Source organism: Lepisosteus platostomus, chromosome 5 (genome assembly GCF_059453375.1).
Source record: "Lepisosteus platostomus isolate fLepPlt1 chromosome 5, fLepPlt1.hap1, whole genome shotgun sequence".
Classification (NCBI taxonomy): Eukaryota; Metazoa; Chordata; class Actinopteri; order Semionotiformes; family Lepisosteidae; genus Lepisosteus; species Lepisosteus platostomus.
This window is the reverse complement of record NC_142615.1, coordinates 12,063,855-12,070,829: the sequence shown is the minus strand read 5'-3', so window position 1 is coordinate 12,070,829 and position 6,975 is coordinate 12,063,855. Positions and strand designations below refer to the sequence as shown.

The 6,975-nt window shown below is 39.0% G+C and overlaps 1 pseudogene; it reads left to right on the top strand.

Moving 5' to 3' along the window:
• The first annotated feature begins 6,505 nt into the window (after window positions 1-6,505).
• LOC148663583 (5S ribosomal RNA) lies at window positions 6,506-6,624 on the top strand (annotated as a pseudogene).
• Window positions 6,625-6,975: the final 351 nt, after the last annotated feature.

Sequence of the window (6,975 nt, the reverse complement as noted above, 5' to 3'; positions counted from 1 at the left end):
TAAATACAACAGTAGTACCTGATGTCTCAGTGGCTTTCAAAATTAAATTATGCATGCAAACCTGTGAACTAGAAAGATAACTTATTTATAATGGTGGCAAAGTGGTTAGCATTTGTATTTTGCAGCACTGGGGTCCTAGGTTCAATTCCTGCCATCCTGTGTGTGTGGGGTTTACATGTTCTCTCTGGGTTACATGGTTTTTCTCCATATGTGTGATATGACTCCCTCTCGCACTCCAAAACATACTGGTAAGTTAATTGTTTTATGGGAAAACTGGCCCTGGTGTGTGTGTTTGTGTCTGTCTGTCCTGTGATGGACTGGCGCTATGTCCAGGGTGTATTCTGCCTTGTGTCCATTGCTTGCTGGGATAGGCTCCAAATCCTCTGTACTGGATAAAGAGATTAGAAATGGAAGTAAAGGCACTGTGTGGATGGAACTATACACAGTGTTAGAAACCCACTATGAAATGGCAGCATCTCACTGAGAATAAAATATTTTATAGTGCTGGCTTAAGGAAACAGCCTTTCCACCTCTTTTGCACATCAGTATCCATACCTAGTTATTTAAACAAATTGCCTCTAATTATAAACATCTTAATATGCTGGCTCTGTGGATCCGCATCAGCTATGTTTGCCCATTCCTTCAATTCATGTGCATCCAACACACAGTTCAATGCCAGCAACTACACATAATCTAAAATACAATCCTTATTTCAGTATCTATGTAAACATATAGTCTGTTAACTTCATCATCTTCATCAAAAGTATGCCTAACCACATCAGGAAGTGTTCTTGTTATAAGTGTATTCCTCAGCTTTCCCCAAATGATCTTCTTCTTGCCAACATCTCTAGTCTTTTATCCTGCAATAACTCAGCCAACACTTAAATCTCCAAAAGCTGCTTGTGTTAATTTCTTTAAATCACAAATATCATGTGTAAATACTGGCCATGTAACACTCTGCATTGTGGAATAATAGTTTATTTTAAAGGGAACTAGAGAAACTAAGAACTAGAGAAATCAAGAAAGGCTTTTTTTCTAGAATTAATAAATGCACATCCTGTTCACTGGGGAAATTAAATCCACACTGAGCAATCTTCAATATGTTCAGAATATGACAGCAAGAATCCTATCAGGGATGCATTACACCTGTTTTCAAGTCCTTGCACTGGTTACCTATCAGATTTCGAGTCAACTTCAAAATCCTTATCCTTCTTATATACTGTCCTACAACTGTTATTATTGATCACCGAATTATTGTACTTGACATGACTTCATTCAGCCTTTCCTGAATGTCTTTGACAGGCAGAGAGAGTGCTGTTTCTGGTGCGATCTTTTGCAGCTGACATTTCACTGTTTTAAACGAACAAGAAATTAGATTGCTCATAAATCACTTATTCTATATAAACACAGCGTAATTGCCCTCCGAAAATCCTCTTTTTCTTGTTCGTTTTAGAGACCTTGATCGAAACTGATTTTAGATGTCAGAAAGGATTTGTTTTCTCTGTGTTTCCTACATTGCTTTGTCGAGATTTTTACTTTATATCTAACTTTATATCTAGGCTCAGATTTCAACTATAAATCGTACAGTAATTAATAGCAGTAAATACTGATGTTTTGCGCCCTCTTACCCCAAAAATATATGTTTTGTAGTTGGGATTAACTTTATTTCGTACGCGTAGCTACTCCGATTCGGACACCGAACAGTTAAAGATGGCGGCAAATCAGACACCCAGAGGGGGGGGGGGGGCGTCTTCTCGCCTCCATAACTAATATGCCAAATAGGAGTGGCTTAAGTGACATACACAGTCGTGTAACTGACAGTTTGAGGTAGCCTATCGTGTAAATTTCGCTTTGTTGCTGATAGGTTAAGCTTTCGAAACTCTGCCCCAAAGTCATGTGACTGATTTTTCGCCCTGTTTCGTTGGTTACACGCAATGATCACAAGCACCACCATGGTAACTGGGATGTGTAGTTTTTAATTCCGTTTGAATTATAACTGTACGTACCGTCTTCATATTTGGCCAGGGCTTTAAAGAGAAGGCACGCCAAAAAATGTCGGTGCCGTCGTCTCCGCTTTAGAGGTACCCCCGTGCTGGAAGAATTTGACCTCAGAACGTTTGCCCAGCATAGTTATAGTGGACATAAAAACAAGAGTTCGCTGGCATTATATCCTAGAAAACACAGACCGGCGCCAAACTGGTAAATGCTTGATGAACTAGGGATTGGACAGTTTCCAAGTGCTTGTACAATTGATGGAAATGTTCAAATAAATGTGCAAAAGAAATAAACAAAATAATCATTTATTTCTTTATCATATTGGCTAGCTAATGTCCTCTCTTTGCTAGTTAGTGGCTGTGTTTCTGCGTTGGGTAGCAACGGGTGACTGTTCTCAGGCGGAAGATGTAAACAGCTTAATTTTCGTGTTAAATAATTTTTAAAAATTAAAATTCATTCTATACAGCAATCACATATTTGGGTACCGTTTTATAAAACTTTCATGCTTAAAATGTTTAGGGAGAAATGGAAGACTGGTGTGTATTTTTTCTTTAAACTATCAAGACCAGCCATACACAGTACAGTTTATGTACATACAGTAATGTTTATGTTCCTAAATTAATATCGTTTATGACCTTCAGATGCCTTATGCTCCTCTTCTTTTTATGCTCAGCTACTAAAATTTCCCTTTAGTGGTAAAATTCCATATAAATATTCAAAACTAAGCGGATTGAAATGTGCACAGTAAAGACATTATATGATTAAATCTTTTCACTACCAACCAATGCACCACGAGTGCCCCTGTCGGTCATTTTGGCCAGCCAATCACTTACCGCGGTGCCCTGCGGGTTGGGTACTGTACCGCGGGTTTTTACCGCTCATTTTGAATGGCTGCATCTGTAGAAGCCCGAAGCCTATTATACTCAGTCTAGCCTTGGATCCTCTGAGTCCCATGACTCAGTCTTGTCTGCTTTCCTAGAATAAAACCAGTTAAGTCTTGTGTACTATGCAATTTATATTTTCCGATTCCATGCATTCCCTTAATGTTTAGAGTTTACTCTAAATATTTCTATATTTTCTAATATTTTCCAGTAATATACAGAATGGGATACAAAATGCTGTCAGGCAGGTAACAGAAAAGAGAAAAATATAAATATTTCCATTTTACAGACGTTCACATATTTATAACATTTTGGCTCAATAAAAAGCTAACCCAATAATTAAATGTGATAAAGTATAGTTTGGATGTTTATACATTCATGTTAATCGTATTCTTGATTTATTTCAATAAGTGTTCATGTTTCATTTGCTAACTTAGAGCATATTGTGCAATGAAGAATAAAATAGCTGCATGACAAGTGACTTCCTTCTCTCAGTGGAAATTAAAAGGTAGCCTGATAAATTATAAGACAGTAAGAAAGGTTCCAATCAGGAGGAGACAATTATTTCCATTTTTTTTGTTTGATTGCTGGTAGCAAACTGATCTGAGGATCTTCTCCAGCTCTTTCTCTTTTTATCATACAGTACATTTTATTTTCTTGCTTTCTGAAACACAATATAACAGAAAATAACCTCACAAACTCCTTGCTCCCCCCCCCTCCCCTTGGCAGTACTTCCTCCCATGCTTTTAACTAAGGGCATCTAAAATACTGTCAAACAGCTACAATGGTATCTCTGTACAAGGCTTTGACTGTGTCAATCACAGCACCTACCGTTCCCTTACCAGCAACAACATGGATTCTAACACTCAGACATTAAAAAAGTCAGGCCAAGAGAGAAAATACTGAGCTTTACAACATGCGGTACCAGTAACATTTTACCCACAGTAGACTCACCAACCAGATGTGTTTCAGTTTCTGTGATAAGCCTAGATTAATCATATCCTCTCCTCTAGTAGGAGCACCAAGTGTAAACATGTAACGTCCCTATTAAAAATAATGGCAAAACAGAAGTTCACTCTTTCTAGAACATACCTTCCTATGGACACTCCTAAAATGTATAAAATAGTGTCCACAGCATCTCATAATAGAGGCAAATGGGGAACTACAAACTTATTTCATACAATGCCATCCATGAGGGGTTAAATACACCCTGAGAGAAATTAATTTCTGGATAATTCAACTGCTGTGATTTCTGGAATATGTATCATCCCAAATATTTTCAAAAGAAATTGAATCATTTCAATGAATCTGTGCCATTCAAGTACCTGCTCCAGACAGTAACCACTGCTATCTTATTGAGAATATGAATCCATTTAAGGTTTATACCATCAAAGTAAAGGTTTATTCCATGCTGAAAATGTTTGTACCAGACTTTTTTGAGGCCTGTTTAATTGTGTCTGAAGTCTGATGTTGTAAATTTTATTGTTAAAAAGATCCATGAAAATGTCACTACTAAAGTTAGCTGGTACTGTTGGTATTGTAAGTGGCAAGTAGAGCTCATATTTTAGATTTTGTGTAGTTGCTAGCGTTGAACTGTGTGTTGGATGCACATGAATTGAAGGAATGGGCAAACATAGCTGATGCGGATCCACAGAGCCAGCATATTAAGATGTTTATAATTAGAGGCAATTTGTTTAAATAACTAGGTATGGATACTGATGTGCAAGAGAGGTGGAAAGGCTGTTTCCTTAAGCCAGCACTATAAAATGTTTTATTCTCAGTGAGATGCTGCCATTTCATAGTGGGTTTCTAACACTGTGTATAGTTCCATCCACACAGTGCCTTTACTTCCATCCATTTCTAATCTCTTTATCCAGTACAGAGGATTTGGAGCCTATCCCAGTAAGCGATGGACACAAGGCAGAATACACCCTGGACATAGCGCCAGTCCATCACAGGACAGACAGACACAAACACACACACACCAGGGCCAGTTTAAATCTAACCTCAGAACCTTTCTTTTCAGAAGACTTAGTGTCTGTATCTGCTTCATTTTCTAATTTTGGTAGCACCTCTAACTGCTTGTCTTTCTTATATGCATTTACTTTGTAATCTGTGGTCCTTTTATCTGTTTTTACATCTACTGTATTGCTTTGAGATGCCACCTTTAATGGTGATATATCAAATAAAGTTTTTTATTATTGTTATAGGGAAACATGATCAGATTTTCCCTGGTTCAGAAAAAAAGATCTAAAGTATACTAGTTTGTCACTCTTCTCATTCCCTTTGCTAAATGACTTTTCATACTAATCTGATAAATCTAACTGCCAGTTTTCTGTGCTTTCTCTATCCTGCTAGATTTGCAATTAATCTGAAAATTTTCATCTTGAAATAACTCCTTTCTAAATACCTTTTTCACTGTTAACATCTTGCAGCAACTCTGCACAAAATATACACTCTGACAGTTCATCCTGCTACCAACATTAAATAAAACAAATCTTAAGATTTCTATATTTATGTCTTTATTTAGTGGTTTCATTAGTGACAAAGGCTAAACTTTCTTGGGAAAATGTCTTTTATGTGTTGCGGAAAAAAGTGACTTGCTTTAACAAAATATGTTTACAAATCCTTTCACCTGGCATTTTCGTAGTTAGAAATTATGGAACGCTCTGTTAAAAGCAAGGGAGTTTTTATGTCCGTTGCAGTTCTTTTGCAACATGAATATAATTATATCATTATTAATTTCTTGAGATACGCGATTCCATATTATATTCCCTTTTAATCAAATTCTAAAAGTATGCTTGTTGACTCCGGTATAGCGTTAGTTAAAGACTTCGATGCTTAAAATGTTTAGGGAGAAATGGAATACTGGTGTGTATGTTTTCTTTAAAGTACCGAGACCAGCCATATACTGTACGTTTAAGTTCCAAAATTAATATCGTTTATGGACTTCACACGCGTTACAGTATGCTCCTATTCTTTTTATGCTCAGCTACTAAGATTTCCCTTCAGTGGTAAAATTCAATATCTACAACGGGCACAGTAAAGACGTTTACAGTAAGTCTTTCTACGACAGACCAACGGACCACGAGTGCCCCTGTCGGTCAACCAATCACACACCGCGTCATATTGCGTCATGATACGCAATACCGCAGCCAATTACCTGCGGTACGTGCCTGTACCGCTCACTTTGAATGGCTGCATCTGTATTAGCGTGAGCCTTTTTTATTTTGATCATGAACAGTTTTACAAGTCCGCAAAGGATCGAGGAAAGGTTTATCGCCAGCTGAAAAGAGACACTGCGCTTCGGTTGTGGAGACTTGTTCGGCTGGCGTTCGGGGAGTCGCGTTTTTTAAAATTGTATTGAGATCGTTTTCCACAGAGCTCAGATGTCAAAGCACAGCAGCAGCTCTCCACAGCGATCCTCTATAGCGCCCTCTCTCCCGCAGCTCCGTCCTCATTGGAAGGAAGCAAGAGTGAAAGGCTGAAGTGAAATAGAGCGAGGACGAAGGCAGTGAAGAGTGAGAACGTGGGAAGAAGAGAAAAACGCAAGGGAAAATAAGCAGCGTTGTAAAAGAGGTGACGGAGCTGTCCTCTCTATAAGAAGGGTGCCAGGGAGCCTTGCTCTTGCTTTCGGCCACACCCCCTTTAGCACGCCTGATCTTGTCTGATCTTGGAAGCTGAACAGGGATGGGCCTGGTTAGTATTTGGATGGGAGACTGCCTGGGAATACCAGGTGCTGTAAGCTTTTAAGCGCAGGAGGCGCCCTATCCCCGCTCGCTCGCTCATTCCCCTGTTCACACGTGCAGTGCGGCTTGTCCGTCTGTTTATTTGTCAGCTTTGGCGAGACACGGGTGCTTGTGTATTAGCGTGAGCGTTTTTTATTCTGATCATGAACAGTTTTACAAGTCCGCAAAGGATCGAGGAAAGGTTTATCGCCAGCTGAAAAGAGACACAGCGCTTCGGCTGTGGAGACTTGTTCGGCTGGCGTTCGGGGAGTCGCGTTTTCAGAATTCTGTTGAGATCGTTTTCCACAGAGCTCAGATGTCAAAGCACAGCAGCAGCTCTCCACAGCGATCCTCTATAGCGCCCTTTCTCC